The 12,695-nt window shown below is 39.7% G+C and overlaps 1 pseudogene; it reads right to left on the minus strand.

Moving 5' to 3' along the window:
* The window catches only part of LOC135199059 (major facilitator superfamily domain-containing protein 12-like), a 55,985-nt pseudogene that overhangs the window by 29,680 nt on the left and 13,610 nt on the right, over positions 1 to 12,695 (minus strand).

The following is a 12,695-nucleotide window of genomic DNA, read 5'->3' on the forward strand; positions in this document are numbered from 1 at the left end:
GAATCGTTTGCACATTCGGAGGGATGACAAACAGTGACTGCACTTTACAATACCAGAAAATACCTTTGCTTAACAAACAGTTACAATATGATACACTATACAAGACATGTTAGATATAAATTGCTAAAAATTTTCTGAAGTACATTATTTCCTTTTGAAATAACATTCATAAAAAATGACGAAGACCCATAAAGTCCTATGTCTTTTTTGTTGTTGTTGTTGGTTTACACAGCTTGGCATTTGGATTATAGGCCTATCTATATTCTTGTTTTTGTTACTGTTGTTATGGTTCTTGTAGTCTCTTCAAATATTTTTCATATGGTATCATAACATTGCAGAATAAACAGACCTATTTAGTCATTTGTTTTAATTAAAAGTAATCGAGATCCAACAGGGTATTCTACAAGAATGCCCTCAAAACCAAATGATTCATGGGAAACTCACAGACTGGTTTGGATAATCTCATACATAACTTTTTAGCTATCATATATATTTCTTATTTCTTTAAGTATCTTATGAGGCCTTTGCAGCTGTTTACCATAGCCTTCATTTTCATAGAAATGCAGCCTTATACTTACTCATCACAGCAATATAATTTGTTATCCCTTTAGTAAATATACATTTTCAATATATAGTTCAATGAGAGCACTTTGATAGTTATGTGTAAGGCTGAGACAGTCTTAAGATTGATCTGTGTGTGCCATCAGCTACACAACCACAAGTTTTACTTTTATTCTCTGTGGTATAAGTGGTGTTACAGTTACTATGGCCATCATTTCATGCATGTTCTCTTGCTTATACATGTACATTCCACTTCATGCATATACATTATATATCATGGAGTTGAAACTACTATATCAATTAAAAGCTACTCTATTTCCAAGAGATACAGGTAGGAAACTATTTGCAATAAGAAATTGACGTGTAGGCCCATGCCTTGTCATTGTCTCAATATATAAGAATTTTATGTGCAGGCCTATGTCTTAATATTGCTTCAAAATATGAGAATTTGACATGTAGGCCTATGCCCTGCCATTGACTCAAAACATAAGAATTTGATGTATAGACCTATGCCCTATCGTTGCCTCAAAACATAAGAAATTGATGAGTAGGCCTATGTCCTGTCAATGCCTCAAAATATAAGAATTTGACATGTTGGCCTATGCCCTGCAACTGCTTCAAAATATATAAGACATTGACAAGTAGGCCTATGCCAGTAATTGCCTCAAAATATAAGAAATTGACTTGTAGGCCTAATCTCTCAATGATATTAACATTTGACATGCAGGATTACAATGAATTAATACCCTAACTTCGGAGCTGGCTGCTTATGTCTATACTTCATTTCAATTAATGTGGTCTATGTCGTTTCGCTTAATGCAGGCTAACAACAATTAAAAAAGAAAAGTAAAATGCATGTGTATTTAGGCTGCATATGGCAAAAAAAAAAAAAAAAATGCAAAATGATCCAAGATCTTCATAATGATATATAACTTTGTATATCTTTTATCAGAGATATCAACTGCATACTTCACAACTCTGGGGACTCAAATCTGTGGTGTCATGATTCATGGACAAAACTCAACTTCACTGAACGGAGTCAAATCCGTACTGGTAATCACTTGGACTCATAACTATACTCAGTTTTTTCCATCTGTCCACCAGCATGTGGTGTTTGCGTACGGTAACACTGCGTCCCGGGCTTTAAATAGTTACATTCAGCTTACATTCAACATTAATAATAACCTTATTTCGAATATTAACGGTGTAATTCGCATGCAGTAAATTATTAAAACACTTTTCAGTTGCAAATGTACACCCAGATATCCTTTTATTTACTTAAAACTTACACATAGCGTAAATATCTAAAGCCCAGGATGCAGCATTACCATACGCAAACACCACAGGCGGTTGGACAGAAGGAAAAAAACAGAGTATAGTGTGACATCATTCCCCCAGCGAGAGCTAGCCAATCACAAGCGTGCAATGGGTGAGGCTTAGCTGCAAAGCTAGCTGGACTCTGCTATAGTGGTAAGGGTGACGACAGCATGGGTCACTGTACTGCTGGAATTTCTATTCAGGTGCCAGCAACGCTTGAAAGGAAGGAGTGCCAACCAGCCCTGGAGATGTCCACGCTTGACCTAACCCTGACACCTCACCTGCGGAAGCAAAAGGCGGGTTAATGGGGGGGGTCCCCCTCTCGCTCTGAAGGTGTACCTTCGAAGCAAGGGGAGGCCTCTAAAGCAGTGTTCCCCAGGTCTGCGGCCACAGGCACCTCCTCCTGTTCCCTCTCCAACTCATCAGTAGGGGAGGAAGAAGCGTTAGCCTTCCCCGAAGGAGTGACAGCAAGTACAAAACAGTTGCTGGGAGAGGTTGGCTACCATAGGAGTGGTGAGAGGTGTCTTACCTACCGCCACCAATTTAGTTTTCCTAATATATTTCCTCCTCACAGTGGCCTATGGATCGATTGCGACGAAGCAGAAGACTTACAGACTTTTGTTGTACAGTGGGGTAAACAGAAAGAGACGATAAATCTAATGAGACACATCTCTGTCCGATGATTCTAGCAATGGCAAATGTGAAGCCCAAAACAGGAACTATAAGCAAGAATCCAGAGCCAACCAGAGACTTAAGTCAGTGAAGGCCAGGCAGAGATTCAAATTAGGAGTTAACCCTTGACAGAGGAGAAACAATTCTATGACAAACAAAATGTCAGTGAGATGGCAGCACTCTGCTCCTTACTTGACTCCTTAGGCTGAGTTGCCTGGTAACACATTCCACCTTGGAATGTACGTATTCGTCTTATAAAGCTATTGAGTGCACAACAGATACCCTCAAGCACCTACATGTTAACTGAAAAAAGACGGAAAGAAACCCTCTTGTTCGATGATAATGTCAACCCCGTGGTTTTGTTGCCAAACAATACCACTATACTCAGTTTTTTTCCATCTGTCCATCCGCCTGTGGTGTTTGCGCATGGTAACACTGCGTCCTGGGCTTTAAATAATCACGCTATGTGTAAGTTTTAGGTAAATAAAAGGATATCTGGGTGTACATTTGCCACTGAAAAGTGTTTTAATAATTTACTGTATGCGAATTACACCGTTAATATTCGAAATAGCATTTTGTTATTATTGTTGAATGTCAGCTGCCTTTTCGGGGTGGCGAATGGAACAGCCAGATGCAAATTCCATTAAACAGATGCTAAACCAAGTTACATTATATTGTATCTGGCTAAAACGCACTTTATAAAAATTAAAAGTATGAACTGATATACTTATGTGTAATGAAGTAACACGTACCTTAGTAGCAGAGTAGGTGTGGTCCAATACAGTTGACATCTTGCCGTAGTGAACAGCCAGAGAAGCAATTTTCCCACCACTGCGTGTGGCTGTTCCATTCGCCACCCCGAAAAGGCAGCTTGCATTCAACAATAATAACAATATCCCATTTCGAATATCAACGGTGTAATTCGCATACAGTAAATTATTAAAAAACTTTTCAGTTGCAAATGTACACCCAGATATCCTTTTATTTACCTAAAACTTACACATAGCGTAACTATTTAAAGCCCGGGACGCAGTGTTACCATGCGCAAACACCACAGGAGGATGGACAGATGGAAAAAAAACAGAGTATAGTCGTCTCAAAATCAAAATCAGAAACTCTTGGGAGGACCAGAAGGCTGTCCTGAGTTTCAGGGTAATTAAGAGAAGAAACTATTCATCTCGGTCACACACACCAGAAGAACTAACTTACAGGTATGGGCCTATTACTCAGATGGTGCAACTGATAATAGACACATGTCGCGAGGAGAATAGTATACAAGTATATTCGTAGGCTCCTGTTGATCGAGCATCAGCCTAATTCTTCTTCACTTCAAAAAGAAAAAGAATAAGGACTGGAAGCAGACCTCCTTTATTCTCTAATGAAGAGAGTGAAGGTGAAGCTATCCCGAAGGGAAGCTTCTACAGCTGTCTGTCGATACCTGGGACCAACATCAGATTCAACTGAGGGAGTGTCTACCTGTATGTAATCCCTCCAACCTCCTTTGGACCTCCAGTATGTCTCCTCCCTGGTGATGGGGAGCAGGCAGTGACCTTTTTCTAGGAGAATCGAGGGACAAGTAGCCACCTCCTCCACTGCATAACACTTCACTGTTACATTGATAAATTCATGATAATCAAAATAAAATGCTGGCAAAGGCATGGGAAGGAAGTGATGGAGCCAGGTGCAGGAGCAAATGACTATGATAGGAAGGGTAGGAGGAGAGACCTGGCATCAGGTTTGGGAGGCGGGAGGCAAGGAGAGTCAGTAGGCAACAGATGGGAGGCGAGAGGCGAGATGCCACTGCCTATGGTCATCTCGGTTTCTGATTACTTTCATGAAAATAACTGATCCGTAATTGCACACTTTATACTATATCACTATACAAAATTCTGGCATCTAGACCTAAAAATATTCATAATGTATGAATAACATTAGCATTTCATATACTCAAGACATGTACTATTTAAAAAATAAAGCACATGTATAATTTCTAAAAAATTGTAATAATAATTTTATATCAACAATAGTTTTATACCAATGAATAAAACAAATATCATTTACAAATATATATATGAAATAGCATTTCATATATTCAGATTTATGTATTTTTAAAATAACGTAACCTAAAATAACTAATATATTTATATCACTAATTAGTTTTCACAAAGTCTCAAGGCAAATTCAATTCCGATATAAAAGAATATTTACAAATGGCTGATTACGTACTCCATAAGAAATCATTAGTAGAATGATCAGGAATTCAAAGGAATCGAAATCAGAAGCCGATTATGCGTCCTACTAATTGACTGCCAAGATGTGGAACGTTCACAATTGTGTGACACCAAGAAAATACCTCTGTACGCCAAGGCCATGCAGGCATTCTCTGTAACGTTCCAAAGTACTGCCGAAGCAAAAACCCGGAAGTTAACACTCGACTGACTAGAACATATCTGCCCAAGGCTCCCCCATAGCCAAACATTAACACCATTCTCTCCTTACTACTTTTCAAGCTCAACACTTTCAGTCTCTGCAAAAGAAATTGATGAGTACCACAGGCACAGTAAACAAAACAAAAATGTGTTGGCCTAGTTGCAAACATCTGGCATAAAAGGATGTCTTAACATTCACAAATTACTTGCGACTGTAATAGCCTATGGCTGGTAAATAAAATCCCAAAGCAAGGTATAATCTATGGGAATGATGCAGCATTCAATAATTACTTTAAAGGTAATTAATAGCCAGTGACTTGCACATAGCCTATCTCTGGTAAACTTAATCTAAAAACAAAGTTTGGCATAGAGGAATGATGTAAAATCAAGATTACTTAAGGCAATTATTAACCGACGACTTGCACATAGCATAAGCCAGGTAAGTAAAACATATGCAAAAGTATTTGGCCTAATTGAATGGTGTTACATTCAAGAACTAATCCCGGAGAAATCCAGCTTGATGACAGTAATATGAATTAAATAGACAAAGACAAGATTCATTCTGCTCAAAGGCTACGAATGCGTTCCAGTGGTTGTGTAACACTACCGAAATCTGTTGATATAGCCGGAAAATAAGAACATGCTGCTGTAAGCACTCAATGTCTAGTCAAGCATGGCAGAAAACAGAATGAAGTGCTTTGCTAAGTTGTTCCTAGTATTGCTGTTGGGAGACAGCACTGTATACCTACTATGAGCAATCGAAGTGCTAACCGCAAATATTGAATTAGGCTGCCGTACATGGAAACTAATAGCTATATAATTACTGGGTAAATCTCATGTACAAAAATAAGAATTACGTACTAACAAACAGAATTAAATTATGCCACTACTGTGTAAGCATGTAAAAAAAAAAAAAAAAAAAAAAAGTTTACTTTTAGTACTTGGTGACAAAGAAGTCATGTAATGAATGGAATGGGTTCAGGCTGAAGCCCAAGTGCTGGGACCTATGAAGTCATTCAGTACTGAAAGAGAAGTTGAGAGTAAAAGGTTTGAAAGGTGTAACAGGAAGAAAACCTCGAAGTTGCACTATAAGGTAATTATTGGGAAAGGGTGGAATGTAAGCACCAAGCTGGAAGTGAATATGAATGGAGGTAGAGTAAAAGGAATGAGAGGAGTTGCAGGAGATATGCAATTTTTGTACAAATTCACAAATCAAATTTGAAAGCTTGATTTCAACATGCATTTGGTGTTGCTAAGGTGTAACTAAAACCTAAATCTAGGCTAAGTAGCTTTGAAATTCTTTGATGCAGATAAAAATTAATATCTTAGATGAAGTAAAGATAGGAATGGAATGGAATAGAGAGTTTAGGCCAAAGGCCAAGCACTGGAACCTATGAGGTCATTCAGCACTGGAAAGGTAATTGAGAGTTGAGAGTAGGTAGGTTTGAAAGGTGTAACGGGAGGAAAACCTCGCAGTTGCACTATGAATCAGTTGTTAGACGACGGTTAATAACAAGGTGGAGGAAAGATAATTTGAATGGAGGTATGTACAGTAAAAAGAATGAAAGAGGTTGCAGCTAGCAGGCAAAGGGATACTGCAAAGAACCTTTAACATTGCTTACAGTGCACCCGTGAAGTGCACTGATGGCACTACCCCACTACAGGGGAAAGTAGAGATAGTAGAAGAAAGCTTTGTTAAAAAAAATATAAAATTCTTAGTATAATCATGCAACATGCTCCTCTATCTTTAAAAGGCTACTAGTATTTGAAATTGGTTAACTGCGTGTTCTGTTCCTTCAAGAATTACTCGTGTACGTAAAGACAAGCTGTGGAGTCATGCATTTTTCCTTGAAAAATAACAAGTATTTTGTCATGCGGAAAAAAACTACTGTACATACCCAAACGGTGAATTTCTGCGGAACAAAATGTAGATCATTAATGACTGGTTTAAAAATTGGCAAATCTTAAAATTATCAATGTATGTATGTTACCTTTACACCAAATATAGTGTCAAAATTTCTATGCCTATCAAAGATTACTGTACTTACGAGCATGGGTTAAAATGTTGAATTATCATAACTGCAATGCCATTCGACACCTTATCAGTGAAGCTCATGGCACCATATACGAAGGCCCCACCCCCTCTTTTCCACACCAAGGCCCAATCAGGTCAGCTGTTATGCTAAGGGATGTCACAAGCATTATGGAGGCTCCTGAACCCATTAACGCTGTAACTGCATACAACCAGTAATGGCAGTAGGCCTCACCAGTCCCAAACCACACGCAGACACATGCAGAACCTCCAAAGATGCAGCCCATTAAAAATGAAATCTGGAAAAGGAAAATCCAAAAAAAATCTGCTTCAAGACAAGAAAGTATATTGAGGTAATGTGGGTTAAAAGAGTAAAAAGCTGTACAGGACCAACTAGCATTGACTCGTATTAAAAAAGAACTTATGTTTAGCATGTTCCCTTGTTAAACAGCTATGTAGAATAATCTCAAGTAAATTAAAGTAGAGTATTATTATTATGATTATTTTATTTATTATATTCTTATTATTATTATTATTCATTATTATATGATTATTAATATTATTATTTTTTTATTATTGATAACAAGATAACGTTCATATGAAACAAGCCCATCACAGGTGTCACTGACTTGAATTCAGGCTTCCTAAGAATATTGTGTTCATTTTGTAGAAGTTACATCAGATAAGAGGAAATACAGAAAAAGACCATCATTTATTAGAAAAGAAAATAGAAAATAAACAAATAAAAATGGCAATGCAAGGTGAAATGCTTTGACGTAGTGAAGTTAAAATAAAGAAGATTGGGAGTTTTCTTCAAGTTGTTCACAAACTGTGAACAGAAACATCAAACAATATTAAACTTGTGAGGGTTCTGAAAAATATTCATACCCAGACAGACCTGTAGCTGTACTGCCTTCCATCCTCTATTTCCCATCAAAAACCTTTTTGCCTCTTTTTACTTCGTCCCTTTTCCTTTATGCTTTCTTGATCAATTTCCTGCCATCATTTAAAAAGCAAAATCCTTGAAAGCAGGTCTCTCAGAACCCAGATGTATGTTCTGTGTTTTGCCTAAAGTAACAACATTTTGCTTTAGTTTAAGTCATAAATGACCTAACCTTCTACACAGCATAAAGATAACAAAACAATCACAGTCCATAAATGTTGTGCAATTAGAACCTCAAAAATCCAAAGGAATATGTAATCCATTACTACCCTAAAACAATAACCTTATATATTACCCATTTATTTATTTTATCGATTTATATTAATTTACTATCTTCTTCATTTCTGATCTACTAACTTCCTTCAAATGAGAACCACATTCTTTGGAAGCTTGAATTTCAAGTCAATGGCCCCTTTAGGCTTGTCCCACATGAATAGAAGTTTATCATCTAAATATAATGAAATAATACAAGAATATCTTACCTTTCTTCCCATGCATTTATTGAGGCACTTCAAAAAGGTGGTTGTCAAGAATCCTGACACGTACATGACGAGGGGTATGTAGGCGACTGCTGTTTGGGGTAATTTCAAGGTGTCCTGAAGATATATCGGCACATACGCTTGGGTGAGGTTGCAGAACAATCTCGTGCCCATGTAGAGCAGTGCTACCTGATAAAACTGAGGAGAGAAGTTCGATGACATCATTAATTTGTGCTTGGTATAAAATCACTTACATATGAGGATGCACACATATAATCATGTTAAACTGGAGCCGAGTAAGAACTGGAATATAAAATTTAGGCTAAAGGCCATGCTCTGGGATCTAAGAGGTCCTTCAGCACTGATAGGGGAATTGAGAGTAAATGAGGTTTTGAGCTGTAACAGGAAGAAAACCTCAAAGTTACACTATGAAACAATTGTTTTGGAGATATAAGAAAGCGAATATGAACAAAGATTACAGTAAAAGAAATGAAAGGGGTTGGAGCTAGGGGCCATAGGAAAGAACCTTAGGTAATGCCATGGTCTACAGAGTGAGTGCACTGATGCCACTACCCACCTATGGAAGGGGGAGGGGGGAAGGAATAAGAAAATGTCATCATCTGACCTGCATAATTATTCTGAACCAAAACTGCCAGAAGTATTCAACGATTTTAAGGATATCTTAGTCAGCTGAGGGATGCAAAACATTTGCATATGCCACCGTTATGGTTCAAAATTCCACCTCTTTATTTGACCTTATTTGAAGTATACATACTCCAGCATATGCATGGCTGGTAAAACCTATAGACTAACCAAAAAACCACAAATGACAAAATTAAGTGATCAAGTATTCAACTTGACATTTCTCCTTTCACGGACTAACTTTCTTTTTCTATCCTTTCACTTCTCAAGCATCTAACATCCATCCAGAGAAACTGCTTCACAGGATTAAGTAAGACATCGCAAGAAAAATATTTTTATAACAAAATGAGGTTTTATGAATATACTTGCCAAGTAATTACTTGGTTAACAATTATGCTCGCATGCATCCTAAATTAAAATAATCATGAACAAGGGACTTGCAAAGCAGGAGTGACAGGCCCCAGCCATTGCAACAGAGCTAGTGAGAAACTAAAGCCAACAGCATCATTCATATTTATTAACCGTAAAGTCCATGAAAAAGCAGAGGGGAGGAGGGCGGGCTCTGATTTAGTAATTACTTGGTAAGTATATATATAAAACTTAATTTTATTATAAAAATATCATTTTTACATAAGAAACTTACCAAGTAATTACTTAACTGAATCCGACATTGCAAGGAGCATACGATAAATAGACTAGATTAATTCAACGCACTAAGGGGCAGGATGAATGGACTGAACTATTTCAATGCACTAAGAAGTGTTATTGCTGAACTATGTGAATGACTTACACCAAGTGTTTGTTGCCACTTATCTGATGAGAACTACAGCAGGAAATACTGCCTGTAGTGGTGTGATAGTGGGCTGGGAGTCACCTCTACATCAGCGGAAGTCTTGCAATGGGGGAGCTGTCTGACCATTGACAAGACATAATACAAAGAGTATATGCCCTTGCCCTGGGCGCATTACCAAATCAACAAGACCAAAGAACGACCTGTCACCACCCAACAAATGATACTATAAAAAACTACTAACCTACCAACGAACTGGTGGGTCCTCCAGGTATCAAGTACCCACAGGCTCCACAAAACTTGACATCCTTGCTTACAAGGAGAAGAGATAGGGATGAGATTGTCTCTCTCCTATGTTTCCTCACCAAAAACCATGCCAGCCACTGCCAACGGACAAAGGGTACTACAATTTTCACACACTGTTTCTATTTCTTTCAAATAATGTGATGCAAAGATAGACTTGATTGAAGGATCTCAGAAAGTGACAAGTTATGCTTGGAGGAGAGAGGGGTGGCAATTGCTCTGACCTCATGGGCTCTAACTTTAAGCAATGGGAAACAGTTCTCCAGTATCCAGGAATGAGCTTTGGATATCCGGTCTCTAACGAAGAACAACAGGGCATTCTTGGAAAGCGACGAGAGGGATTCTTGACACAGCACCAGAGGTTACTCGAAGGTCCCCTGATCTTTTCAGTTGTATCCAGGTAGTACATACCTCAATGCTCTGACCGGGCAAAGGACTCTTTCTTCCTCATCCAGGCCAAGGATATCCATAAAGTTCCTTATATGAAAAGAGCGAGGCCATGGTTTACTGGGATCCTCGTTCTTGGCTAGGAGAATCAAACTCTTCCCTTTATAGCATGTAGCTCGCTCACATGTTTAGCCGTGGCCAAGGCTAATAGGAACAGCGTTTTATGTGAAAGGTTCTTGAGGGAAGCAAACTTGAGGGTCTCGAAGGGAGGTCCTACAAGCCACTTCAGGACTACATCTAAATTCAAAGAAACCACTGCCGACTTTCGTTTGGATGTATCAAAAGACTTCAGGTGGTCGTGAAGATCTTGGTTAGTTGAAAGATCTAGATTGTGATGCTTAAAAACATAGGAAAGCATGGCCTGGTAACCTTTAATCGTGGGAGAGGAAAGGTTCTTAGGGGAGGCAGCGACTCCCAGGGTGGAGGCTTCTCCAGTGTCAAGGTCTATAGGTCCTCTTGATCAGATGTGAGGGAGGGTGTGCGAACGTCACCATCCCTTGCTCTCTCTTCATCGAGAGCCACTCTAACAACTTTCAAGGCTGACTACCTATGCAGGAGAGAGAGTTCGAGTTAAGTCTTTGACATAAGAAACGAGGAGGTAGGAGATGAAGGAGTAGTTGGTGTGAAAAATCCAGGATAACAATCCAGGAGAAAACAAAACAGAAACTTGTAAGCCAACAGCTGTGCAGTCTTGATCTGTATCCTCTTCATCTTCTGAAGAAACCAGAGAAAGGTCATTGGCAGTCATGATGGAATCTCCTGCAGAAGGACCTTACCAATATAACTCGCGATCTCTGCAAGCTGATTCTTAAGCGGTGCAAGAGGAGGGTCATCCGATTCAGAAGCTTGGGTTTGCTGTTGCTGATGGGCGCATTGCTCCAAAGCAGAAGGCATCGAGCGTTGCAAATCCATAGCAGGCACAGGTGCTGGTTGAACAAGAGCAGGAAACGCGGGAGCGAGAGCAGCAAGCACGGAAGTGATAGCTGGTTGTGTGGAAGCCAGTGGTGGACATGAGGTCACAGGAGATGGAAGTACACCCAGGACTGGGCTCTCAAGTGTGGGAGCCTCACAAGACAGCTGCTCAGGCAACAGGCGACTAGCATGGAACTTCAGGAGCTTAGAAGCCTTGGGAGACGGCAGCACAGGCGACTCCCCTGGATGAGAAGGCAACTGTACAGGATCAAACACTGAGGGATCTACCCCATAGCAACAGGAAGGAAGGCCAAAGGCAGAGTTGTCCTTATGCTGCTTGATTGGCACAGGAGATTCGGGAGCCGAATCATGCATATGCATTTTCAATGGCTTAGACAAGTTCACATAGCATTTACAATGCCCGTGGTCGGACTCTGAATCTGAAGTGGAAGATAAACAGCGCACATCCACTGACGTGCCTTTCCAACGGCAGTTGATCGCATCCTGATATTTCATAACAGGATCGACAGAGGGCGCAGCAACACTTGGGCAAACCCCATCAGCCTCCCTTTGACCTCCGATATGTCTTCTCACTGGTGCAGAGGAGCAGGACAGTAACCTTCGTCTGGGAGAACCGACAGGACGGGAAGCTACCTCCTCCACTGACGCTACTCTTGGCACTTTATCACAGCACACTTTTCCACTTTGTCCATACGGACTCAAAGAGAAGCCCCCGACTCCAAAACAGAACTTACGACTAGGTTAAACGTCTTGTCAAATTTATTGTTAATCTTATATGACAGACTAGCAATAGCATTGGGTTCAGAAGCACAGGAGAAGGAGGGTTGAGGATGGGAGAAAGGTTGTTATAGGGAGTAGAGAGAAGCGCAAGACTGGCGTCTGCCTTAGGCCCAGGAGAAGAATCCCTACTAATTGAGGCCCTACCTTCAGCCCTAGCGGCCACCTTCCTAATCCTGTTCCTCTCTAACTTTAGTGAGATTCCGAAAGCTTCCACAAACTTTCGTCCCAGTCCTTAAACTCATCACAAGTGAGATCTTTTGAACATACCTGTCCCCTACACTTGCTGCACATAGTATGTGCATCATAACAAAGCTTTGTCATCTGCGTCTCTGAAAGTGCTAGAATCAGACATACTAAAACACTAAGC

This window comes from Macrobrachium nipponense, chromosome 25 (genome assembly GCF_015104395.2).
Source record: "Macrobrachium nipponense isolate FS-2020 chromosome 25, ASM1510439v2, whole genome shotgun sequence".
Classification (NCBI taxonomy): domain Eukaryota; kingdom Metazoa; phylum Arthropoda; class Malacostraca; order Decapoda; family Palaemonidae; genus Macrobrachium; species Macrobrachium nipponense.